The sequence below is a fragment of the Rhinichthys klamathensis genome, unplaced genomic scaffold (genome assembly GCF_029890125.1).
Source record: "Rhinichthys klamathensis goyatoka isolate OS25496 unplaced genomic scaffold, OSU_Roscu_1.1 h1tg000001l_1, whole genome shotgun sequence".
In the NCBI taxonomy this organism is placed as follows: domain Eukaryota; kingdom Metazoa; phylum Chordata; class Actinopteri; order Cypriniformes; family Leuciscidae; genus Rhinichthys; species Rhinichthys klamathensis.
In genome coordinates, this window is record NW_026606555.1 from 3461674 (window position 1) to 3485304 (window position 23631).

Consider the following 23631-nt stretch of genomic DNA (forward strand, 5'->3'; position numbering starts at 1 on the left):
CTGAGTGCAGTGCTGACTGAGTGCAATAGTGTAGTGATTATGGAACTGGGAGTACAATTATGTAGTGCTTATGGAACTGGGAGTGGAACAGCAAACTGCAACAGGGATGGGAACATTTTTACTGATTTTTATTTATTTATTTGTTTATTTATTTATTTATTTATTTATTTATTTATTTATCTAGTCTTAGAATAATAATAATAGCAATAATATATATATATATATATATATATATACAATAATAACACTACTACCAATATATGTATATATATATAGCAACTAGAACTAGATATAGGCTAATTTACTCTAATAATCTAATAATCTACTAAACTAAGTATAATGTAATATAATATATAATACAGGCTATGATATATAATGATAACTATGCTACTACAAACTCGCTACAACTCGCTACTCACTACTTCGTACAACCAACACTTCAACACCAATGCAAACGCCTACTGCAAAACCCACGAGAGGCGCGAGGTTTCGAACCACTTTTATCCGGAAGCGATACTCAGAATGAAGCAATGACGTATTCAACACAATCCGAGGCCTCGTTTGTTATCGTCACGTGATTTTCACGGAAACGACACAAGCCTCGAATCGGGGCTTCATCTGGAACGCCCCTTTTTGCTCGACACAAGCTCCGGAGCCTCGCTTCAAATGTCACATCACTACCCAACGTCTCATGGTTACAGCTCGAGTTTCTCTTCATTCACGCATAAATTTTTCGCCTTTTACTAAAGATTTCCGTGGAGGGGAACATTTGCGAGTTACTGGTATTTTTGGATGCTCTGCTCACAGCAGAGCTACATGCGTTTGTTCAAAAACAGAGGACTTTTGGCGGCTTGCTCCGCAGAACTGCAGCAGGTTGGGCCAGCGTTCGAGAGTGGCCCAACGGTTCGGCCGTTTTGTCCATGTCTGGAGCTGGGTGGTCGTCAAACCATCACCACTTTCCCAGTTCACAACTTCAAATCTTGGGTCAGCAGCATGATTGTAAGGTTTACCAATCACAAAAGGGTAGTGGTGGGAGCAACAAAGCCTTTCAAAGCTTTCAACTGATTGCTTTGCAAATTGATTAACTGTTTTGACGCATTCGGAAGGCCACACTGGTGACGCATTCGGAAGGCCCCTGCTGGTCAGACTGGAAATGCAACAGTGGAAATGCCACAAAAACTCAGGCCAAACATGCATAAAACAACCTTTTACAAACCCATTGCAAGCGCTTTCTTGAAGGTAAAATCTTTCAAATGGAATTAGCTAACCACCCTCAGGTGAGTCTTGAACGGCAGGTTGGCTTTATCAGCAGTTTCAACGGCAGAGCTTGAGCTCATACAAGGTGTCTGGCCGTGATAAAGAAGAAGCCTCCCCGTCGGGGAATCGAACCCCGGTCTTCCGCGTGACAGGCGGAGATACTGTCCACTATACTAACGAGGACTGGTGGTTACTGCAGTGTCCCTGAGCGGTACGGCACCGTATGCTCAACCGTTGAGAAGTCAAGAATACTGGACATGCGGTCATCTGGTGATGGGGCAGATTCTTATTACATTTGCTCCTTCCTCTAATGGAAATGGCTGTATTATTGTTTTAACAAAAAAAACAAAAAGCTGGGTGGGAGGAGCGTGCACCAGACATTACCCTTGCTGAGCATGGTGGCATGTGTGTCGTAGCACATTGTCCCAACGTCTCATGGTTACAGCTCGAGTTTCTCTTCATTCACGCATAAATCTTTCGCCTTTTACTAAAGATTTCCGTGGAGGGGAACATTTGCGAGTTACTGGTATTTTTGGATGCTCTGCTCACAGCAGAGCTACATGCGTTTGTTCAAAAACAGAGGACTTTTGGCGGCTTGCTCCGCAGAACTGCAGCAGGTTGGGCCAGCGTTCGAGAGTGGCCCAACGGTTCGGCCGTTTTGTCCATGTCTGGAGCTGGGTGGTTGTCAAACCATCACCACTTTCCCAGTTCACAACTTCAAATCTTGGGTCAGCAGCATGATTGTAAGGTTTACCAATCACAAAAGGGTAGTGGTGGGAGCAACAAAGCCTTTTAAAGCTTTTAACTGATTGCTTTGCAAATTGATTAACTGTTTTGACGCATTCGGAAGGCCACACTGGTGACGCATTCGGAAGGCCCCTGCTGGTCAGACTGGAAATGCAACAGTGGAAATGCCACAAAAACTCAGGCCAAACATGCATAAAACAACCTTTTACAAACCCATTGCAAGCGCTTTCTTGAAGGTAAAATCTTTCAAATGGAATTAGCTAACCACCCTCAGGTGAGTCTTGAACGGCAGGTTGGCTTTATCAGCAGTTTCAACGGCAGAGCTTGAGCTCATACAAGGTGTCTGGCCGTGATAAAGAAGAAGCCTCCCCGTCGGGGAATCGAACCCCGGTCTTCCGCGTGACAGGCGGAGATACTGTCCACTATACTAACGAGGACTGGTGGTTACTGCAGTGTCCCTGAGCGGTACGGCACCGTATGCTCAACCGTTGAGAAGTCAAGAATACTGGACATGCGGTCATCTGGTGATGGGGCAGATTCTGGTGATGGGGCAGATACAGCTCGAGTTTCTCTTCATTCACGCATAAATCTTTCGCCTTTTACTAAAGATTTCCGTGGAGGGGAACATTTGCGAGTTACTGGTATTTTTGGATGCTCTGCTCACAGCAGAGCTACATGCGTTTGTTCAAAAACAGAGGACTTTTGGCGGCTTGCTCCGCAGAACTGCAGCAGGTTGGGCCAGCGTTCGAGAGTGGCCCAACGGTTCGGCCGTTTTGTCCATGTCTGGAGCTGGGTGGTCGTCAAACCATCACCACTTTCCCAGTTCACAACTTCAAATCTTGGGTCAGCAGCATGATTGTAAGGTTTACCAATCACAAAAGGGTAGTGGTGGGAGCAACAAAGCCTTTCAAAGCTTTCAACTGATTGCTTTGCAAATTGATTAACTGTTTTGACGCATTCGGAAGGCCACACTGGTGACGCATTCGGAAGGCCCCTGCTGGTCAGACTGGAAATGCAACAGTGGAAATGCCACAAAAACTCAGGCCAAACATGCATAAAACAACCTTTTACAAACCCATTGCAAGCGCTTTCTTGAAGGTAAAATCTTTCAAATGGAATTAGCTAACCACCCTCAGGTGAGTCTTGAACGGCAGGTTGGCTTTATCAGCAGTTTCAACGGCAGAGCTTGAGCTCATACAAGGTGTCTGGCCGTGATAAAGAAGAAGCCTCCCCGTCGGGGAATCGAACCCCGGTCTTCCGCGTGACAGGCGGAGATACTGTCCACTATACTAACGAGGACTGGTGGTTACTGCAGTGTCCCTGAGCGGTACGGCACCGTATGCTCAACCGTTGAGAAGTCAAGAATACTGGACATGCGGTCATCTGGTGATGGGGCAGATTCTTATTACATTTGCTCCTTCCTCTAATGGAAATGGCTGTATTATTGTTTTAACAAAAAAGACAAAAAGCTGGGTGGGAGGAGCGTGCACCAGACATTACCCTTGCTGAGCATGGTGGCATGTGTGTGGTAGCACATTGTCCCAACGTCTCATGGTTACAGCTCGAGTTTCTCTTCATTCACGCATAAATCTTTCGCCTTTTACTAAAGATTTCCGTGGAGGGGAACATTTGCGAGTTACTGGTATTTTTGGATGCTCTGCTCACAGCAGAGCTACATGCGTTTGTTCAAAAACAGAGGACTTTTGGCGGCTTGCTCCGCAGAACTGCAGCAGGTTGGGCCAGCGTTCGAGAGTGGCCCAACGGTTCGGCCGTTTTGTCCATGTCTGGAGCTGGGTGGTCGTCAAACCATCACCACTTTCCCAGTTCACAACTTCAAATCTTGGGTCAGCAGCATGATTGTAAGGTTTACCAATCACAAAAGGGTAGTGGTGGGAGCAACAAAGCCTTTCAAAGCTTTCAACTGATTGCTTTGCAAATTGATTAACTGTTTTGACGCATTCGGAAGGCCACACTGGTGACGCATTCGGAAGGCCCCTGCTGGTCAGACTGGAAATGCAACAGTGGAAATGCCACAAAAACTCAGGCCAAACATGCATAAAACAACCTTTTACAAACCCATTGCAAGCGCTTTCTTGAAGGTAAAATCTTTCAAATGGAATTAGCTAACCACCCTCAGGTGAGTCTTGAACGGCAGGTTGGCTTTATCAGCAGTTTCAACGGCAGAGCTTGAGCTCATACAAGGTGTCTGGCCGTGATAAAGAAGAAGCCTCCCCGTCGGGGAATCGAACCCCGGTCTTCCGCGTGACAGGCGGAGATACTGTCCACTATACTAACGAGGACTGGTGGTTACTGCAGTGTCCCTGAGCGGTACGCCACCGTATGCTCAACCGTTGAGAAGTCAAGAATACTGGACATGCGGTCATCTGGTGATGGGGCAGATTCTTATTAGGTGTTCAAGCACGAAGTGCTGAAAACCTATTGTAATTGTAAGGATTTTTATTATTATTATTATTCCGCCCTAAAACGCATCGTGCAGACCAAACCGTAAGAGCTAGAGACTTGATATTTGGGATTAAGGTAGCACAGAAATCGAGGAGAGGTTGAGAGAGTATGAGCCCGATTGGCCCATAGGTGGCGCTATAGCAACAAAAACGCGAAAGTGATCATAACTCCTAGACCCTATGTCGTAGACTCAAGTGTCGTATATCATTGGAAAGCTGGACTCTTGACTTAAAAAACGTATATCTCCGATTTCATTTCCGGTATGCAAATTTTTCCGCTATTTCCGGTTTTGTCCAAAACCTACTTTTGCGAACTAGTCCCTGGTTTTTCGCCCGATCGGAACCAAACCAGTGCAGAAATGTTCTCTGGAGTCTGAATATCAATAATTATCAAAAAAAAGTTGAAATTTCGATTTCCGGTTGCTAGGGGGCGCAAAATGAACGTTGTGGGAGGAGCCTATTTTACTAAAACGTCTATAACTCAAGAAGTAAATGAGATATCTTCACCAAACTTGACACACTTGTGTATGAGGACAGTTTGGGGTCACAGTAAAAAAACCGCGTCGATCTAACACTAGGTGGCGCTATAACATTAAAAAAACATAAAAGGGGGTGTGGCCACCTGACCGTTTGTCAGATTGACTTGAAAATTGGTATGCAGTGTCTTGGTCCAAGGTGCCATGTATGTGTAAAAGGATATTGGCGTATCTCAAAAAACATGGCCGCCATCGGCCAATGAAGTTTGAGCACCTGTGAGACGAGGTTAACGGAGGCCAATCGGAACGAAACTCTATGGGCATGTTCGACTCATGGCCCAAGAGGTCTGTAAGAGTTTTGAAAGAAATCGGCCACTAGTTGGCGCTAACGAGTTTTACGGCTCTGTAATCACGTGGTGTTGCACACATCCCCACAATATGCATATCATTTGATAGATCTCCTCATGTTGAACAACTTTGCCTCTAGAACCATTGCTGTCAATCAAACCGTTCATTAAATATTCACGAATATGTTAAAAACCTACTTTTGCGAACTAGTCCCTGGTTTTTCGCCCGATTGGTACCAGACCAGTCTAGGACAATTCTCTGGACACTCTAGATCAATAATTATCGAAAAAAAGTTGAACTTTGCCCTTTGCTTCGCTATAACAGGGTCATTTATAAAAGGGGTGTGTCAAAACACACTCAAAAGCCTATAAATCATAAATAAAAACTCAGAACTTCACAAAAATTGATGAGCATATGTGTCATACCATGGTGAAGAAGCATGCAAAGTTTCATGGAGATCGGACAATAGGTGGCGCTATAACTGTTGAAAAGCTTTAAAACCATGTATTTCCTATGGTAAATTGCCTGTATTGGCTGTAAATGGTCTTTTCCATCTATGATCGTATAATTTTCATATCTTAATGTTTAAAACCAGTGCAGTACAATTATCTGGACTCTCTAGATCAATAATTATCAGAAAAGGTATAATTACTTCATTTGGATGGCTATAATAGAGTGTAAATCGGATGGCTATAACAGCTATAACAGCTTGGATGGCTATAACAGCCAATAAGTGGTATTTTACTGCCCCCTGCTGTCATTTCATCATACTACTCTCTAATATTTTTATATATAATTGATATTTAGACTTTATTAAATCATTATTTTAACATTTACAATCACATTTTGTCAAAATTCATCTATTGCTCTGTACTCTCTAGAACAATAATTATAGAAAAATGTATAACTTCTTCATTTGTATGACTATAATAGGGTCAATTCAATATGTAACCTTGACCGAAAGGCAATATCTTTTCAATAAATGCTCATAGCTTCTTAAAAAAAGGTCAAGAACAGCTATAACTGCTTGAAAAAAGGCTAACAGCCAATAAGTGGTATTTTACTGCCCCCTGCTGTTTAAAAAAAGTCATTTTGTCACACTACTCAACTATAATTAATATTTAGACTTTATAAATTCACTATTTTAACATTTACAATAACATTTAGTCAAAAATCGTCTATTGAAGTGACAATTGAGTCACATTGGCTCCTGAAGTTCCAAATGTATCTACATCAGAATGAGCGTGTGTAGATTAAATTATATGAAAACATGGCCTATTGTATAAGTAGGCTGTAATAGCACTGTTGTCCACTAGATGAAGCAGCAGCATTAGATATTTTTAATCTTTTTTTATATGATTTTCACAATAACATATCCCAAAAATGTGTGTGTGTGTGTGTGTGTGTGTGTGTGTGTGTGTGTGTGTGTAAGCAGGCATTATGGAGTTAACATGAAAAAAATGGTTTGCTTCAGTGGAGAATACTGGAGAAACAAAGTAGTTTAAAATGAAAGTGAGCCAATAAGTGGTCTTCTACTGCCCTCTGCTGGCCACTCTTCTTATTAATAGTCTTTTTTTGTATATAGACACTATAAAATCACTTATATAACAATTACTATTATAACACATTCTTATTTTGTCAGCGTTTATCACTTCAATTGTTCTTATGCTTCACATAATTGCTATCAACATGGTAAATCATGGTAAATAACGCCAGAAACATGGTAAATCATAGTAAAAAAGGTAAATCATGTTAGAATCCTGGTAAATTATTCTAGAATGTGCTATATCATGGTAAATCATCCTATAACATGGTATATCAAGGTAAACTATGGAAAAATCATGTTAGATTCATGGTAAATTATACTGGAACATGGTAAATCATGAAAAATCACACTGAAATGTAGTATATCATGGTAAATCATGCTTGCTACATAAAACTTAATGTATTTTGATGCTTTTGTGCTTAACGGCCTGAAAGGCCTTAACTGCTTGAACACCGCTAAAATGCTGCTTGCAGCTTTAATTACATTTGCTCCTTCCTCTAATGGAATTGGCTGTATTATTGTTTTAACAAAAAAGACAAAAAGCTGGGTGGGAGGAGCGTGCACCAGACATTACCCTTGCTGAGCATGGTGGCATGTGTTTGGTAGCACATTGTCCCAACGTCTCATGGTTACAGCTCGAGTTTCTCTTCATTCACGCATAAATCTTTCGCCTTTTACTAAAGATTTCCGTGGAGGGGAACATTTGCGAGTTACTGGTATTTTTGGATGCTCTGCTCACAGCAGAGCTACATGCGTTTGTTCAAAAACAGAGGACTTTTGGCGGCTTGCTCCGCAGAACTGCAGCAGGTTGGGCCAGCGTTCGAAAGTGGCCCAACGGTTCGGCCGTTTTGTCCATGTCTGGAGCTGGGTGGTCGTCAAACCATCACCACTTTCCCAGTTCACAACTTCAAATCTTGGGTCAGCAGCATGATTGTAAGGTTTACCAATCACAAAAGGGTAGTGGTGGGAGCAACAAAGCCTTTCAAAGCTTTCAACTGATTGCTTTGCAAATTGATTAACTGTTTTGACGCATTCGGAAGGCCACACTGGTGACGCATTCGGAAGGCCCCTGCTGGTCAGACTGGAAATGCAACAGTGGAAATGCCACAAAAACTCAGGCCAAACATGCATAAAACAACCTTTTACAAACCCATTGCAAGCGCTTTCTTGAAGGTAAAATCTTTCAAATGGAATTAGCTAACCACCCTCAGGTGAGTCTTGAACGGCAGGTTGGCTTTATCAGCAGTTTCAACGGCAGAGCTTGAGCTCATACAAGGTGTCTGGCCGTGATAAAGAAGAAGCCTCCCCGTCGGGGAATCGAACCCCGGTCTTCCGCGTGACAGGCGGAGATACTGTCCACTATACTAACGAGGACTGGTGGTTACTGCAGTGTCCCTGAGCGGTACGGCACCGTATGCTCAACCGTTGAGAAGTCAAGAATACTGGACATGCGGTCATCTGGTGATGGGGCAGATTCTTATTACATTTGCTCCTTCCTCTAATGGAAATGGCTGTATTATTGTTTTAACAAAAAAGACAAAAAGCTGGGTGGGAGGAGCGTGCACCAGACATTACCCTTGCTGAGCATGGTGGCATGTGTGTGGTAGCACATTGTCCCAACGTTAGTGATGGCCAAATGAGGCTTCCTGAACCACTGAGGCTTTCCAGCCCATTGGTTCACCAAAAGGTTCGTTTACCTGAAGCCTCATGAAACAGTGTGCTCCCTAGTGACACCTGCTGTGCAAAGCAATGTATCGCACACAAATCTATTCATCCTGAGCAACCAAATTGTCATGGTGTGGGCACACCCTTTTTCTATTGCCTGTGTATTAAATAAAGTTTTTTACTCTGCTTGTGTTTACCTATGCACACACAACTCACACACACATAACTTTGTATTCAGTAGTTCTTTGGGTTAGTGATGACAGTGAATGCCCCAAATGAGTGTCAAGAAATCACTGAGTGCAGTGCTGACTGAGTGCAATAGTGTAGTGATTATGGAACTGGGAGTACAATTATGTAGTGCTTATGGAACTGGGAGTGGAACAGCAAACTGCAACAGGGATGGGAACATTTTTACTGATTTTTATTTATTTATTTGTTTATTTATTTATTTATTTATTTATCTAGTCTTAGAATAATAATAATAGCAATAATATATATATATATATATATATATATATATATATATATATATATATATATATATATACAATAATAACACTACTACCAATATATGTATATATATATAGCAACTAGAACTAGATATAGGCTAATTTACTCTAATAATCTAATAATCTACTAAACTAAGTATAATGTAATATAATATATAATACAGGCTATGATATATAATGATAACTATGCTACTACAAACTCGCTGCAACTCGCTACTCACTACTTCGTACAACCAACACTTCAACACCAATGCAAACGCCTACTGCAAAACCCACGAGAGGCGCGAGGTTTCGAACCACTTTTATCCGGAAGCGATACTCAGAATGAAGCAATGACGTATTCAACACAATCCGAGGCCTCGTTTGTTATCGTCACGTGATTTTCACGGAAACGACACAAGCCTCGAATCGGGGCTTCATCTGGAACGCCCCTTTTTGCTCGACACAAGCTCCGGAGCCTCGCTTCAGATGTCACATCACTACCCAACGTCTCATGGTTACAGCTCGAGTTTCTCTTCATTCACGCATAAATCTTTCGCCTTTTACTAAAGATTTCCGTGGAGGGGAACATTTGCGAGTTACTGGTATTTTTGGATGCTCTGCTCACAGCAGAGCTACATGCGTTTGTTCAAAAACAGAGGACTTTTGGCGGCTTGCTCCGCAGAACTGCAGCAGGTTGGGCCAGCGTTCGAGAGTGGCCCAACGGTTCGGCCGTTTTGTCCATGTCTGGAGCTGGGTGGTCGTCAAACCATCACCACTTTCCCAGTTCACAACTTCAAATCTTGGGTCAGCAGCATGATTGTAAGGTTTACCAATCACAAAAGGGTAGTGGTGGGAGCAACAAAGCCTTTCAAAGCTTTCAACTGATTGCTTTGCAAATTGATTAACTGTTTTGACGCATTCGGAAGGCCACACTGGTGACGCATTCGGAAGGCCCCTGCTGGTCAGACTGGAAATGCAACAGTGGAAATGCCACAAAAACTCAGGCCAAACATGCATAAAACAACCTTTTACAAACCCATTGCAAGCGCTTTCTTGAAGGTAAAATCTTTCAAATGGAATTAGCTAACCACCCTCAGGTGAGTCTTGAACGGCAGGTTGGCTTTATCAGCAGTTTCAACGGCAGAGCTTGAGCTCATACAAGGTGTCTGGCCGTGATAAAGAAGAAGCCTCCCCGTCGGGGAATCGAACCCCGGTCTTCCGCGTGACAGGCGGAGATACTGTCCACTATACTAACGAGGACTGGTGGTTACTGCAGTGTCCCTGAGCGGTACGCCACCGTATGCTCAACCGTTGAGAAGTCAAGAATACTGGACATGCGGTCATCTGGTGATGGGGCCGATTCTTATTACATTTGCTCCTTCCTCTAATGGAATTGGCTGTATTATTGTTTTAACAAAAAAGACAAAAAGCTGGGTGGGAGGAGCGTGCACCAGACATTACCCTTGCTGAGCATGGTGGCATGTGTTTGGTAGCACATTGTCCCAACGTCTCATGGTTACAGCTCGAGTTTCTCTTCATTCACGCATAAATCTTTCGCCTTTTACTAAAGATTTCCGTGGAGGGGAACATTTGCGAGTTACTGGTATTTTTGGATGCTCTGCTCACAGCAGAGCTACATGCGTTTGTTCAAAAACAGAGGACTTTTGGCGGCTTGCTCCGCAGAACTGCAGCAGGTTGGGCCAGCGTTCAAGAGTGGCCCAACGGTTCGGCCGTTTTGTCCATGTCTGGAGCTGGGAGGTCGTCAAACCATCACCACTTTCCCAGTTCACAACTTCAAATCTTGGGTCAGCAGCATGATTGTAAGGTTTACCAATCACAAAAGGGTAGTGGTGGGAGCAACAAAGCCTTTCAAAGCTTTCAACTGATTGCTTTGCAAATTGATTAACTGTTTTGACGCATTCGGAAGGCCACACTGGTGACGCATTCGGAAGGCCCCTGCTGGTCAGACTGGAAATGCAACAGTGGAAATGCCACAAAAACTCAGGCCAAACATGCATAAAACAACCTTTTACAAACCCATTGCAAGCGCTTTCTTGAAGGTAAAATCTTTCAAATGGAATTAGCTAACCACCCTCAGGTGAGTCTTGAACGGCAGGTTGGCTTTATCAGCAGTTTCAACGGCAGAACTTGAGCTCATACAAGGTGTCTGGCCGTGATAAAGAAGAAGCCTCCCCGTCGGGGAATCTAACCCCGGTCTTCCGCGTGACAGGCGGAGATACTGTCCACTATACTAACGAGGACTGGTGGTTACTGCAGTGTCCCTGAGCGGTACGGCACCGTATGCTCAACCGTTGAGAAGTCAAGAATACTGGACATGCGGTCATCTGGTGATGGGGCAGATTCTTATTACATTTGCTCCTTCCTCTAATGGAAATGGCTGTATTATTGTTTTAACAAAAAAGACAAAAAGCTGGGTGGGAGGAGCGTGCACCAGACATTACCCTTGCTGAGCATGGTGGCATGTGTGTGGTAGCACATTGTCCCAACGTCTCATGGTTACAGCTCGAGTTTCTCTTCATTCACGCATAAATCTTTCGCCTTTTACTAAAGATTTCCGTGGAGGGGAACATTTGCGAGTTACTGGTATTTTTGGATGCTCTGCTCACAGCAGAGCTACATGCGTTTGTTCAAAAACAGAGGACTTTTGGCGGCTTGCTCTGCAGAACTGCAGCAGGTTGGGCCAGCGTTCGAGAGTGGCCCAACGGTTCGGCCGTTTTGTCCATGTCTGGAGCTGGGTGGTCGTCAAACCATCACCACTTTCCCAGTTCACAACTTCAAATCTTGGGTCAGCAGCATGATTGTAAGGTTTACCAATCACAAAAGGGTAGTGGTGGGAGCAACAAAGCCTTTCAAAGCTTTCAACTGATTGCTTTGCAAATTGATTAACTGTTTTGACGCATTCGGAAGGCCACACTGGTGACGCATTCGGAAGGCCCCTGCTGGTCAGACTGGAAATGCAACAGTGGAAATGCCACAAAAACTCAGGCCAAACATGCATAAAACAACCTTTTACAAACCCATTGCAAGCGCTTTCTTGAAGGTAAAATCTTTCAAATGGAATTAGCTAACCACCCTCAGGTGAGTCTTGAACGGCAGGTTGGCTTTATCAGCAGTTTCAACGGCAGAGCTTGAGCTCATACAAGGTGTCTGGCCGTGATAAAGAAGAAGCCTCCCCGTCGGGGAATCGAACCCCGGTCTTCCGCGTGACAGGCGGAGATACTGTCCACTATACTAACGAGGACTGGTGGTTACTGCAGTGTCCCTGAGCGGTACGCCACCGTATGCTCAACCGTTGAGAAGTCAAGAATACTGGACATGCGGTCATCTGGTGATGGGGCAGATTCTTATTACATTTGCTCCTTCCTCTAATGGAATTGGCTGTATTATTGTTTTAACAAAAAAGACAAAAAGCTGGGTGGGAGGAGCGTGCACCAGACATTACCCTTGCTGAGCATGGTGGCATGTGTTTGGTAGCACATTGTCCCAACGTCTCATGGTTACAGCTCGAGTTTCTCTTCATTCACGCATAAATCTTTCGCCTTTTACTAAAGATTTCCGTGGAGGGGAACATTTGCGAGTTACTGGTATTTTTGGATGCTCTGCTCACAGCAGAGCTACATGCGTTTGTTCAAAAACAGAGGACTTTTGGCGGCTTGCTCCGCAGAACTGCAGCAGGTTGGGCCAGCGTTCGAAAGTGGCCCAACGGTTCGGCCGTTTTGTCCATGTCTGGAGCTGGGTGGTCGTCAAACCATCACCACTTTCCCAGTTCACAACTTCAAATCTTGGGTCAGCAGCATGATTGTAAGGTTTACCAATCACAAAAGGGTAGTGGTGGGAGCAACAAAGCCTTTCAAAGCTTTCAACTGATTGCTTTGCAAATTGATTAACTGTTTTGACGCATTCGGAAGGCCACACTGGTGACGCATTCGGAAGGCCCCTGCTGGTCAGACTGGAAATGCAACAGTGGAAATGCCACAAAAACTCAGGCCAAACATGCATAAAACAACCTTTTACAAACCCATTGCAAGCGCTTTCTTGAAGGTAAAATCTTTCAAATGGAATTAGCTAACCACCCTCAGGTGAGTCTTGAACGGCAGGTTGGCTTTATCAGCAGTTTCAACGGCAGAGCTTGAGCTCATACAAGGTGTCTGGCCGTGATAAAGAAGAAGCCTCCCCGTCGGGGAATCGAACCCCGGTCTTCCGCGTGACAGGCGGAGATACTGTCCACTATACTAACGAGGACTGGTGGTTACTGCAGTGTCCCTGAGCGGTACGGCACCGTATGCTCAACCGTTGAGAAGTCAAGAATACTGGACATGCGGTCATCTGGTGATGGGGCAGATTCTTATTACATTTGCTCCTTCCTCTAATGGAAATGGCTGTATTATTGTTTTAACAAAAAAGACAAAAAGCTGGGTGGGAGGAGCGTGCACCAGACATTACCCTTGCTGAGCATGGTGGCATGTGTGTGGTAGCACATTGTCCCAACGTTAGTGATGGCCAAATGAGGCTTCCTGAACCACTGAGGCTTTCCAGCCCATTGGTTCACCAAAAGGTTCGTTTACCTGAAGCCTCATGAAACAGTGTGCTCCCTAGTGACACCTGCTGTGCAAAGCAATGTATCGCACACAAATCTATTCATCCTGAGCAACCAAATTGTCATGGTGTGGGCACACCCTTTTTCTATTGCCTGTGTATTAAATAAAGTTTTTTACTCTGCTTGTGTTTACCTATGCACACACAACTCACACACACATAACTTTGTATTCAGTAGTTCTTTGGGTTAGTGATGACAGTGAATGCCCCAAATGAGTGTCAAGAAATCACTGAGTGCAGTGCTGACTGAGTGCAATAGTGTAGTGATTATGGAACTGGGAGTACAATTATGTAGTGCTTATGGAACTGGGAGTGGAACAGCAAACTGCAACAGGGATGGGAACATTTTTACTGATTTTTATTTATTTATTTGTTTATTTATTTATTTATTTATTTATCTAGTCTTAGAATAATAATAATAGCAATAATATATATATATATATATATATATATATATATATATATATATATATATATATATATATATATATATATATATATATATATATATATATATATATACAATAATAACACTACTACCAATATATGTATATATATATAGCAACTAGAACTAGATATAGGCTAATTTACTCTAATAATCTAATAATCTACTAAACTAAGTATAATGTAATATAATATATAATACAGGCTATGATATATAATGATAACTATGCTACTACAAACTCGCTACAACTCGCTACTCACTACTTCGTACAACCAACACTTCAACACCAATGCAAACGCCTACTGCAAAACCCACGAGAGGCGCGAGGTTTCGAACCACTTTTATCCGGAAGCGATACTCAGAATGAAGCAATGACGTATTCAACACAATCCGAGGCCTCGTTTGTTATCGTCACGTGATTTTCACGGAAACGACACAAGCCTCGAATCGGGGCTTCATCTGGAACGCCCCTTTTTGCTCGACACAAGCTCCGGAGCCTCGCTTCAGATGTCACATCACTACCCAACGTCTCATGGTTACAGCTCGAGTTTCTCTTCATTCACGCATAAATCTTTCGCCTTTTACTAAAGATTTCCGTGGAGGGGAACATTTGCGAGTTACTGGTATTTTTGGATGCTCTGCTCACAGCAGAGCTACATGCGTTTGTTCAAAAACAGAGGACTTTTGGCGGCTTGCTCCGCAGAACTGCAGCAGGTTGGGCCAGCGTTCGAGAGTGGCCCAACGGTTCGGCCGTTTTGTCCATGTCTGGAGCTGGGTGGTCGTCAAACCATCACCACTTTCCCAGTTCACAACTTCAAATCTTGGGTCAGCAGCATGATTGTAAGGTTTACCAATCACAAAAGGGTAGTGGTGGGAGCAACAAAGCCTTTCAAAGCTTTCAACTGATTGCTTTGCAAATTGATTAACTGTTTTGACGCATTCGGAAGGCCACACTGGTGACGCATTCGGAAGGCCCCTGCTGGTCAGACTGGAAATGCAACAGTGGAAATGCCACAAAAACTCAGGCCAAACATGCATAAAACAACCTTTTACAAACCCATTGCAAGCGCTTTCTTGAAGGTAAAATCTTTCAAATGGAATTAGCTAACCACCCTCAGGTGAGTCTTGAACGGCAGGTTGGCTTTATCAGCAGTTTCAACGGCAGAGCTTGAGCTCATACAAGGTGTCTGGCCGTGATAAAGAAGAAGCCTCCCCGTCGGGGAATCGAACCCCGGTCTTCCGCGTGACAGGCGGAGATACTGTCCACTATACTAACGAGGACTGGTGGTTACTGCAGTGTCCCTGAGCGGTACGCCACCGTATGCTCAACCGTTGAGAAGTCAAGAATACTGGACATGCGGTCATCTGGTGATGGGGCCGATTCTTATTACATTTGCTCCTTCCTCTAATGGAATTGGCTGTATTATTGTTTTAACAAAAAAGACAAAAAGCTGGGTGGGAGGAGCGTGCACCAGACATTACCCTTGCTGAGCATGGTGGCATGTGTTTGGTAGCACATTGTCCCAACGTCTCATGGTTACAGCTCGAGTTTCTCTTCATTCACGCATAAATCTTTCGCCTTTTACTAAAGATTTCCGTGGAGGGGAACATTTGCGAGTTACTGGTATTTTTGGATGCTCTGCTCACAGCAGAGCTACATGCGTTTGTTCAAAAACAGAGGACTTTTGGCGGCTTGCTCCGCAGAACTGCAGCAGGTTGGGCCAGCGTTCAAGAGTGGCCCAACGGTTCGGCCGTTTTGTCCATGTCTGGAGCTGGGAGGTCGTCAAACCATCACCACTTTCCCAGTTCACAACTTCAAATCTTGGGTCAGCAGCATGATTGTAAGGTTTACCAATCACAAAAGGGTAGTGGTGGGAGCAACAAAGCCTTTCAAAGCTTTCAACTGATTGCTTTGCAAATTGATTAACTGTTTTGACGCATTCGGAAGGCCACACTGGTGACGCATTCGGAAGGCCCCTGCTGGTCAGACTGGAAATGCAACAGTGGAAATGCCACAAAAACTCAGGCCAAACATGCATAAAACAACCTTTTACAAACCCATTGCAAGCGCTTTCTTGAAGGTAAAATCTTTCAAATGGAATTAGCTAACCACCCTCAGGTGAGTCTTGAACGGCAGGTTGGCTTTATCAGCAGTTTCAACGGCAGAGCTTGAGCTCATACAAGGTGTCTGGCCGTGATAAAGAAGAAGCCTCCCCGTCGGGGAATCGAACCCCGGTCTTCCGCGTGACAGGCGGAGATACTGTCCACTATACTAACGAGGACTGGTGGTTACTGCAGTGTCCCTGAGCGGTACGGCACCGTATGCTCAACCGTTGAGAAGTCAAGAATACTGGACATGCGGTCATCTGGTGATGGGGCAGATTCTTATTACATTTGCTCCTTCCTCTAATGGAAATGGCTGTATTATTGTTTTAACAAAAAAGACAAAAAGCTGGGTGGGAGGAGCGTGCACCAGACATTACCCTTGCTGAGCATGGTGGCATGTGTGTGGTAGCACATTGTCCCAACGTCTCATGGTTACAGCTCGAGTTTCTCTTCATTCACGCATAAATCTTTCGCCTTTTACTAAAGATTTCCGTGGAGGGGAACATTTGCGAGTTACTGGTATTTTTGGATGCTCTGCTCACAGCAGAGCTACATGCGTTTGTTCAAAAACAGAGGACTTTTGGCGGCTTGCTCCGCAGAACTGCAGCAGGTTGGGCCAGCGTTCGAGAGTGGCCCAACGGTTCGGCCGTTTTGTCCATGTCTGGAGCTGGGTGGTCGTCAAACCATCACCACTTTCCCAGTTCACAACTTCAAATCTTGGGTCAGCAGCATGATTGTAAGGTTTACCAATCACAAAAGGGTAGTGGTGGGAGCAACAAAGCCTTTCAAAGCTTTCAACTGATTGCTTTGCAAATTGATTAACTGTTTTGACGCATTCGGAAGGCCACACTGGTGACGCATTCGGAAGGCCCCTGCTGGTCAGACTGGAAATGCAACAGTGGAAATGCCACAAAAACTCAGGCCAAACATGCATAAAACAACCTTTTACAAACCCATTGCAAGCGCTTTCTTGAAGGTAAAATCTTTCAAATGGAATTAGCTAACCACCCTCAGGTGAGTCTTGAACGGCAGGTTGGCTTTATCAGCAGTTTCAACGGCAGAGCTTGAGCTCATACAAGGTGTCTGGCCGTGATAAAGAAGAAGCCTCCCCGTCGGGGAATCGAACCCCGGTCTTCCGCGTGACAGGCGGAGATACTGTCCACTATACTAACGAGGACTGGTGGTTACTGCAGTGTCCCTGAGCGGTACGGCACCGTATGCTCAACCGTTGAGAAGTCAAGAATACTGGACATGCGGTCATCTGGTGATGGGGCAGATTCTTATTACATTTGCTCCTTCCTCTAATGGAAATGGCTGTATTATTGTTTTAACAAAAAAGACAAAAAGCTGGGTGGGAGGAGCGTGCACCAGACATTACCCTTGCTGAGCATGGTGGCATGTGTGTGGTAGCACATTGTCCCAACGTCTCATGGTTACAGCTCGAGTTTCTCTTCATTCACGCATAAATCTTTCGCCTTTTACTAAAGATTTCCGTGGAGGGGAACATTTGCGAGTTACTGGTATTTTTGGATGCTCTGCTCACAGCAGAGCTACATGCGTTTGTTCAAAAACAGAGGACTTTTGGCGGCTTGCTCCGCAGAACTGCAGCAGCTTGGGCCAGCGTTCGAGAGTGGCCCAACGGTTCGGCCGTTTTGTCCATGTCTGGAGCTGGGTGGTCGTCAAACCATCACCACTTTCCCAGTTCACAACTTCAAATCTTGGGTCAGCAGCATGATTGTAAGGTTTAGCAATCACAAAAGGGTAGTGGTGGGAGCAACAAAGCCTTTCAAAGCTTTCAACTGATTGCTTTGCAAATTGATTAACTGTTTTGACGGATTCGGAAGGCCACACTGGTGACGCATTCGGAAGGCCCCTGCTGGTCAGACTGGAAATGCAACAGTGGAAATGCCACAAAAACTCAGGCCAAACATGCATAAAACAACCTTTTACAAACCCATTGCAAGCGCTTTCTTGAAGGTAAAATCTTTCAAATGGAATTAGCTAACCACCCTCAGGTGAGTCTTGAACGGCAGGTTGGCTTTATCAGCAGTTTCAACGGCAGAGCTTGAGCTCATACAAGGTGTCTGGCCGTGATAAAGAAGAAGCCTCCCCGTCGGGGAATCGAACCCCGGTCTTCCGCGTGACAGGCGGAGATACTGTCCACTATACTAACGAGGACTGGTGGTTACTGCAGTGTCCCTGAGCGGTACGGCACCGTATGCTCAACCGTTGAGAAGTCAAGAATACTGGACATGCGGTCATCTGGTGATGGGGCAGATTCTTATTACATTTGCTCCTTCCTCTAATGGAATTGGCTGTATTATTGTTTTAACAAAAAAGACAAAAAGCTGGGTGGGAGGAGCGTGCACCAGACATTACCCTTGCTGAGCATGGTGGCATGTGTTTGGTAGCACATTGTCCCAACGTCTCATGGTTACAGCTCGAGTTTCTCTTCATTCACGCATAAATCTTTCGCCTTTTACTAAAGATTTCCGTGGAGGGGAACATTTGCGAGTTACTGGTATTTTTGGATGCTCTGCTCACAGCAGAGCTACATGCGTTTGTTCAAAAACAGAGGACTTTTGGCGGCTTGCTCCGCAGAACTGCAGCAGGTTGGGCCAGCGTTCGAAAGTGGCCCAACGGTTCGGCCGTTTTGTCCATGTCTGGAGCTGGGTGGTCGTCAAACCATCACCACTTTCCCAGTTCACAACTTCAAATCTTGGGTCAGCAGCATGATTGTAAGGTTTACCAATCACAAAAGGGTAGTGGTGGGAGCAACAAAGCCTTTCAAAGCTTTCAACTGATTGCTTTGCAAATTGATTAACTGTTTTGACGCATTCGGAAGGCCACACTGGTGACGCATTCGGAAGGCCCCTGCTGGTCAGACTGGAAATGCAACAGTGGAAATGCCACAAAAACTCAGGCCAAACATGCATAAAACAACCTTTTACAAACCCATTGCAAGCGCTTTCTTGAAGGTAAAATCTTTCAAATGGAATTAGCTAACCACCCTCAGGTGAGTCTTGAACGGCAGGTTGGCTTTATCAGCAGTTTCAACGGCAGAGCTTGAGCTCATACAAGGTGTCTGGCCGTGATAAAGAAGAAGCCTCCCCGTCGGGGAATCGAACCCCGGTCTTCCGCGTGACAGGCGGAGATACTGTCCACTATACTAACGAGGACTGGTGGTTACTGCAGTGTCCCTGAGCGGTACGGCACCGTATGCTCAACCGTTGAGAAGTCAAGAATACTGGACATGCGGTCATCTGGTGATGGGGCAGATTCTTATTACATTTGCTCCTTCCTCTAATGGAAATGGCTGTATTATTGTTTTAACAAAAAAGACAAAAAGCTGGGTGGGAGGAGCGTGCACCAGACATTACCCTTGCTGAGCATGGTGGCATGTGTGTGGTAGCACATTGTCCCAACGTTAGTGATGGCCAAATGAGGCTTCCTGAACCACTGAGGCTTTCCAGCCCATTGGTTCACCAAAAGGTTCGTTTACCTGAAGCCTCATGAAACAGTGTGCTCCCTAGTGACACCTGCTGTGCAAAGCAATGTATCGCACACAAATCTATTCATCCTGAGCAACCAAATTGTCATGGTGTGGGCACACCCTTTTTCTATTGCCTGTGTATTAAATAAAGTTTTTTACTCTGCTTGTGTTTACCTATGCACACACAACTCACACACACATAACTTTGTATTCAGTAGTTCTTTGGGTTAGTGATGACAGTGAATGCCCCAAATGAGTGTCAAGAAATCACTGAGTGCAGTGCTGACTGAGTGCAATAGTGTAGTGATTATGGAACTGGGAGTACAATTATGTAGTGCTTATGGAACTGGGAGTGGAACAGCAAACTGCAACAGGGATGGGAACATTTTTACTGATTTTTATTTATTTATTTGTTTATTTATTTATTTATTTATTTATCTAGTCTTAGAATAATAATAATAGCAATAATATATATATATATATATATATATATATATATATATATATATATATATATATATATATATATATATATATATATACAATAATAACACTACTACCAATATATGTATATATATATAGCAACTAGAACTAGATATAGGCTAATTTACTCTAATAATCTAATAATCTACTAAACTAAGTATAATGTAATATAATATATAATACAGGCTATGATATATAATGATAACTATGCTACTACAAACTCGCTACAACTCGCTACTCACTACTTCGTACAACCAACACTTCAACACCAATGCAAACGCCTACTGCAAAACCCACGAGAGGCGCGAGGTTTCGAACCACTTTTATCCGGAAGCGATACTCAGAATGAAGCAATGACGTATTCAACACAATCCGAGGCCTCGTTTGTTATCGTCACGTGATTTTCACGGAAACGACACAAGCCTCGAATCGGGGCTTCATCTGGAACGCCCCTTTTTGCTCGACACAAGCTCCGGAGCCTCGCTTCAGATGTCACATCACTACCCAACGTCTCATGGTTACAGCTCGAGTTTCTCTTCATTCACGCATAAATCTTTCGCCTTTTACTAAAGATTTCCGTGGAGGGGAACATTTGCGAGTTACTGGTATTTTTGGATGCTCTGCTCACAGCAGAGCTACATGCGTTTGTTCAAAAACAGAGGACTTTTGGCGGCTTGCTCCGCAGAACTGCAGCAGGTTGGGCCAGCGTTCGAGAGTGGCCCAACGGTTCGGCCGTTTTGTCCATGTCTGGAGCTGGGTGGTCGTCAAACCATCACCACTTTCCCAGTTCACAACTTCAAATCTTGGGTCAGCAGCATGATTGTAAGGTTTACCAATCACAAAAGGGTAGTGGTGGGAGCAACAAAGCCTTTCAAAGCTTTCAACTGATTGCTTTGCAAATTGATTAACTGTTTTGACGCATTCGGAAGGCCACACTGGTGACGCATTCGGAAGGCCCCTGCTGGTCAGACTGGAAATGCAACAGTGGAAATGCCACAAAAACTCAGGCCAAACATGCATAAAACAACCTTTTACAAACCCATTGCAAGCGCTTTCTTGAAGGTAAAATCTTTCAAATGGAATTAGCTAACCACCCTCAGGTGAGTCTTGAACGGCAGGTTGGCTTTATCAGCAGTTTCAACGGCAGAGCTTGAGCTCATACAAGGTGTCTGGCCGTGATAAAGAAGAAGCCTCCCCGTCGGGGAATCGAACCCCGGTCTTCCGCGTGACAGGCGGAGATACTGTCCACTATACTAACGAGGACTGGTGGTTACTGCAGTGTCCCTGAGCGGTACGCCACCGTATGCTCAACCGTTGAGAAGTCAAGAATACTGGACATGCGGTCATCTGGTGATGGGGCCGATTCTTATTACATTTGCTCCTTCCTCTAATGGAATTGGCTGTATTATTGTTTTAACAAAAAAGACAAAAAGCTGGGTGGGAGGAGCGTGCACCAGACATTACCCTTGCTGAGCATGGTGGCATGTGTTTGGTAGCACATTGTCCCAACGTCTCATGGTTACAGCTCGAGTTTCTCTTCATTCACGCATAAATCTTTCGCCTTTTACTAAAGATTTCCGTGGAGGGGAACATTTGCGAGTTACTGGTATTTTTGGATGCTCTGCTCACAGCAGAGCTACATGCGTTTGTTCAAAAACAGAGGACTTTTGGCGGCTTGCTCCGCAGAACTGCAGCAGGTTGGGCCAGCGTTCAAGAGTGGCCCAACGGTTCGGCCGTTTTGTCCATGTCTGGAGCTGGGAGGTCGTCAAACCATCACCACTTTCCCAGTTCACAACTTCAAATCTTGGGTCAGCAGCATGATTGTAAGGTTTACCAATCACAAAAGGGTAGTGGTGGGAGCAACAAAGCCTTTCAAAGCTTTCAACTGATTGCTTTGCAAATTGATTAACTGTTTTGACGCATTCGGAAGGCCACACTGGTGACGCATTCGGAAGGCCCCTGCTGGTCAGACTGGAAATGCAACAGTGGAAATGCCACAAAAACTCAGGCCAAACATGCATAAAACAACCTTTTACAAACCCATTGCAAGCGCTTTCTTGAAGGTAAAATCTTTCAAATGGAATTAGCTAACCACCCTCAGGTGAGTCTTGAACGGCAGGTTGGCTTTATCAGCAGTTTCAACGGCAGAGCTTGAGCTCATACAAGGTGTCTGGCCGTGATAAAGAAGAAGCCTCCCCGTCGGGGAATCGAACCCCGGTCTTCCGCGTGACAGGCGGAGATACTGTCCACTATACTAACGAGGACTGGTGGTTACTGCAGTGTCCCTGAGCGGTACGGCACCGTATGCTCAACCGTTGAGAAGTCAAGAATACTGGACATGCGGTCATCTGGTGATGGGGCAGATTCTTATTACATTTGCTCCTTCCTCTAATGGAAATGGCTGTATTATTGTTTTAACAAAAAAGACAAAAAGCTGGGTGGGAGGAGCGTGCACCAGACATTACCCTTGCTGAGCATGGTGGCATGTGTGTGGTAGCACATTGTCCCAACGTCTCATGGTTACAGCTCGAGTTTCTCTTCATTCACGCATAAATCTTTCGCCTTTTACTAAAGATTTCCGTGGAGGGGAACATTTGCGAGTTACTGGTATTTTTGGATGCTCTGCTCACAGCAGAGCTACATGCGTTTGTTCAAAAACAGAGGACTTTTGGCGGCTTGCTCCGCAGAACTGCAGCAGGTTGGGCCAGCGTTCGAGAGTGGCCCAACGGTTCGGCCGTTTTGTCCATGTCTGGAGCTGGGTGGTCGTCAAACCATCACCACTTTCCCAGTTCACAACTTCAAATCTTGGGTCAGCAGCATGATTGTAAGGTTTACCAATCACAAAAGGGTAGTGGTGGGAGCAACAAAGCCTTTCAAAGCTTTCAACTGATTGCTTTGCAAATTGATTAACTGTTTTGACGCATTCGGAAGGCCACACTGGTGACGCATTCGGAAGGCCCCTGCTGGTCAGACTGGAAATGCAACAGTGGAAATGCCACAAAAACTCAGGCCAAACATGCATAAAACAACCTTTTACAAACCCATTGCAAGCGCTTTCTTGAAGGTAAAATCTTTCAAATGGAATTAGCTAACCACCCTCAGGTGAGTCTTGAACGGCAGGTTGGCTTTATCAGCAGTTTCAACGGCAGAGCTTGAGCTCATACAAGGTGTCTGGCCGTGATAAAGAAGAAGCCTCCCCGTCGGGGAATCGAACCCCGGTCTTCCGCGTGACAGGCGGAGATACTGTCCACTATACTAACGAGGACTGGTGGTTACTGCAGTGTCCCTGAGCGGTACGGCACCGTATGCTCAACCGTTGAGAAGTCAAGAATACTGGACATGCGGTCATCTGGTGATGGGGCAGATTCTTATTACATTTGCTCCTTCCTCTAATGGAAATGGCTGTATTATTGTTTTAACAAAAAAGACAAAAAGCTGGGTGGGAGGAGCGTGCACCAGACATTACCCTTGCTGAGCATGGTGGCATGTGTGTGG

At 44.7% G+C, this 23631-nt stretch overlaps 33 non-coding genes across 33 annotated transcripts; 17 read left to right on the forward strand and 16 right to left on the reverse strand.

The window, feature by feature from the left end:
- The first annotated feature begins 699 nt into the window (after positions 1 to 699).
- Positions 700 to 814, forward strand: LOC130077033 (U5 spliceosomal RNA). The gene has a single exon (XR_008805707.1). It is a non-coding gene; the product is annotated as a U5 spliceosomal RNA (small nuclear RNA).
- Positions 815 to 1368: 554 nt separating this feature from the next.
- trnad-guc (transfer RNA aspartic acid (anticodon GUC)) lies at positions 1369 to 1440 on the reverse strand. The gene has a single exon. It is a non-coding gene; the product is annotated as a tRNA-Asp (tRNA).
- Positions 1441 to 1700: 260 nt separating this feature from the next.
- LOC130070017 (U5 spliceosomal RNA) lies at positions 1701 to 1815 on the forward strand. Its single transcript, XR_008803831.1, has one exon. It is a non-coding gene; the product is annotated as a U5 spliceosomal RNA (small nuclear RNA).
- A 554-nt stretch (positions 1816 to 2369) lies between these two features.
- trnad-guc (transfer RNA aspartic acid (anticodon GUC)) lies at positions 2370 to 2441 on the reverse strand. Its single transcript has one exon. It is a non-coding gene; the product is annotated as a tRNA-Asp (tRNA).
- A 121-nt stretch (positions 2442 to 2562) lies between these two features.
- Positions 2563 to 2677, forward strand: LOC130070065 (U5 spliceosomal RNA). The gene has a single exon (XR_008803839.1). It is a non-coding gene; the product is annotated as a U5 spliceosomal RNA (small nuclear RNA).
- A 554-nt stretch (positions 2678 to 3231) lies between these two features.
- On the reverse strand, positions 3232 to 3303 carry trnad-guc (transfer RNA aspartic acid (anticodon GUC)). The gene has a single exon. It is a non-coding gene; the product is annotated as a tRNA-Asp (tRNA).
- Positions 3304 to 3563: 260 nt separating this feature from the next.
- LOC130070130 (U5 spliceosomal RNA) lies at positions 3564 to 3678 on the forward strand. The gene has a single exon (XR_008803847.1). It is a non-coding gene; the product is annotated as a U5 spliceosomal RNA (small nuclear RNA).
- A 554-nt stretch (positions 3679 to 4232) lies between these two features.
- Positions 4233 to 4304, reverse strand: trnad-guc (transfer RNA aspartic acid (anticodon GUC)). The gene has a single exon. It is a non-coding gene; the product is annotated as a tRNA-Asp (tRNA).
- Positions 4305 to 7469: 3165 nt separating this feature from the next.
- LOC130070185 (U5 spliceosomal RNA) lies at positions 7470 to 7584 on the forward strand. Its single transcript, XR_008803857.1, has one exon. It is a non-coding gene; the product is annotated as a U5 spliceosomal RNA (small nuclear RNA).
- Positions 7585 to 8138: 554 nt separating this feature from the next.
- trnad-guc (transfer RNA aspartic acid (anticodon GUC)) lies at positions 8139 to 8210 on the reverse strand. The gene has a single exon. It is a non-coding gene; the product is annotated as a tRNA-Asp (tRNA).
- A 1301-nt stretch (positions 8211 to 9511) lies between these two features.
- On the forward strand, positions 9512 to 9626 carry LOC130070243 (U5 spliceosomal RNA). The gene has a single exon (XR_008803862.1). It is a non-coding gene; the product is annotated as a U5 spliceosomal RNA (small nuclear RNA).
- Positions 9627 to 10180: 554 nt separating this feature from the next.
- trnad-guc (transfer RNA aspartic acid (anticodon GUC)) lies at positions 10181 to 10252 on the reverse strand. Its single transcript has one exon. It is a non-coding gene; the product is annotated as a tRNA-Asp (tRNA).
- Positions 10253 to 10512: 260 nt separating this feature from the next.
- On the forward strand, positions 10513 to 10627 carry LOC130070295 (U5 spliceosomal RNA). Its single transcript, XR_008803865.1, has one exon. It is a non-coding gene; the product is annotated as a U5 spliceosomal RNA (small nuclear RNA).
- Positions 10628 to 11513: 886 nt separating this feature from the next.
- LOC130070348 (U5 spliceosomal RNA) lies at positions 11514 to 11628 on the forward strand. The gene has a single exon (XR_008803877.1). It is a non-coding gene; the product is annotated as a U5 spliceosomal RNA (small nuclear RNA).
- Positions 11629 to 12182: 554 nt separating this feature from the next.
- Positions 12183 to 12254, reverse strand: trnad-guc (transfer RNA aspartic acid (anticodon GUC)). The gene has a single exon. It is a non-coding gene; the product is annotated as a tRNA-Asp (tRNA).
- Positions 12255 to 12514: 260 nt separating this feature from the next.
- Positions 12515 to 12629, forward strand: LOC130070409 (U5 spliceosomal RNA). Its single transcript, XR_008803879.1, has one exon. It is a non-coding gene; the product is annotated as a U5 spliceosomal RNA (small nuclear RNA).
- Positions 12630 to 13183: 554 nt separating this feature from the next.
- trnad-guc (transfer RNA aspartic acid (anticodon GUC)) lies at positions 13184 to 13255 on the reverse strand. The gene has a single exon. It is a non-coding gene; the product is annotated as a tRNA-Asp (tRNA).
- Positions 13256 to 14594: 1339 nt separating this feature from the next.
- LOC130070460 (U5 spliceosomal RNA) lies at positions 14595 to 14709 on the forward strand. Its single transcript, XR_008803886.1, has one exon. It is a non-coding gene; the product is annotated as a U5 spliceosomal RNA (small nuclear RNA).
- A 554-nt stretch (positions 14710 to 15263) lies between these two features.
- trnad-guc (transfer RNA aspartic acid (anticodon GUC)) lies at positions 15264 to 15335 on the reverse strand. Its single transcript has one exon. It is a non-coding gene; the product is annotated as a tRNA-Asp (tRNA).
- A 260-nt stretch (positions 15336 to 15595) lies between these two features.
- Positions 15596 to 15710, forward strand: LOC130070516 (U5 spliceosomal RNA). Its single transcript, XR_008803891.1, has one exon. It is a non-coding gene; the product is annotated as a U5 spliceosomal RNA (small nuclear RNA).
- Positions 15711 to 16264: 554 nt separating this feature from the next.
- trnad-guc (transfer RNA aspartic acid (anticodon GUC)) lies at positions 16265 to 16336 on the reverse strand. Its single transcript has one exon. It is a non-coding gene; the product is annotated as a tRNA-Asp (tRNA).
- Positions 16337 to 16596: 260 nt separating this feature from the next.
- On the forward strand, positions 16597 to 16711 carry LOC130070622 (U5 spliceosomal RNA). The gene has a single exon (XR_008803901.1). It is a non-coding gene; the product is annotated as a U5 spliceosomal RNA (small nuclear RNA).
- Positions 16712 to 17265: 554 nt separating this feature from the next.
- On the reverse strand, positions 17266 to 17337 carry trnad-guc (transfer RNA aspartic acid (anticodon GUC)). The gene has a single exon. It is a non-coding gene; the product is annotated as a tRNA-Asp (tRNA).
- Positions 17338 to 17597: 260 nt separating this feature from the next.
- Positions 17598 to 17712, forward strand: LOC130070676 (U5 spliceosomal RNA). Its single transcript, XR_008803906.1, has one exon. It is a non-coding gene; the product is annotated as a U5 spliceosomal RNA (small nuclear RNA).
- A 554-nt stretch (positions 17713 to 18266) lies between these two features.
- trnad-guc (transfer RNA aspartic acid (anticodon GUC)) lies at positions 18267 to 18338 on the reverse strand. Its single transcript has one exon. It is a non-coding gene; the product is annotated as a tRNA-Asp (tRNA).
- Positions 18339 to 18598: 260 nt separating this feature from the next.
- On the forward strand, positions 18599 to 18713 carry LOC130070729 (U5 spliceosomal RNA). The gene has a single exon (XR_008803918.1). It is a non-coding gene; the product is annotated as a U5 spliceosomal RNA (small nuclear RNA).
- A 554-nt stretch (positions 18714 to 19267) lies between these two features.
- trnad-guc (transfer RNA aspartic acid (anticodon GUC)) lies at positions 19268 to 19339 on the reverse strand. The gene has a single exon. It is a non-coding gene; the product is annotated as a tRNA-Asp (tRNA).
- Positions 19340 to 20658: 1319 nt separating this feature from the next.
- Positions 20659 to 20773, forward strand: LOC130070781 (U5 spliceosomal RNA). The gene has a single exon (XR_008803929.1). It is a non-coding gene; the product is annotated as a U5 spliceosomal RNA (small nuclear RNA).
- A 554-nt stretch (positions 20774 to 21327) lies between these two features.
- On the reverse strand, positions 21328 to 21399 carry trnad-guc (transfer RNA aspartic acid (anticodon GUC)). Its single transcript has one exon. It is a non-coding gene; the product is annotated as a tRNA-Asp (tRNA).
- Positions 21400 to 21659: 260 nt separating this feature from the next.
- Positions 21660 to 21774, forward strand: LOC130070834 (U5 spliceosomal RNA). Its single transcript, XR_008803941.1, has one exon. It is a non-coding gene; the product is annotated as a U5 spliceosomal RNA (small nuclear RNA).
- Positions 21775 to 22328: 554 nt separating this feature from the next.
- On the reverse strand, positions 22329 to 22400 carry trnad-guc (transfer RNA aspartic acid (anticodon GUC)). The gene has a single exon. It is a non-coding gene; the product is annotated as a tRNA-Asp (tRNA).
- A 260-nt stretch (positions 22401 to 22660) lies between these two features.
- LOC130070884 (U5 spliceosomal RNA) lies at positions 22661 to 22775 on the forward strand. Its single transcript, XR_008803946.1, has one exon. It is a non-coding gene; the product is annotated as a U5 spliceosomal RNA (small nuclear RNA).
- Positions 22776 to 23329: 554 nt separating this feature from the next.
- Positions 23330 to 23401, reverse strand: trnad-guc (transfer RNA aspartic acid (anticodon GUC)). The gene has a single exon. It is a non-coding gene; the product is annotated as a tRNA-Asp (tRNA).
- Positions 23402 to 23631: the final 230 nt, after the last annotated feature.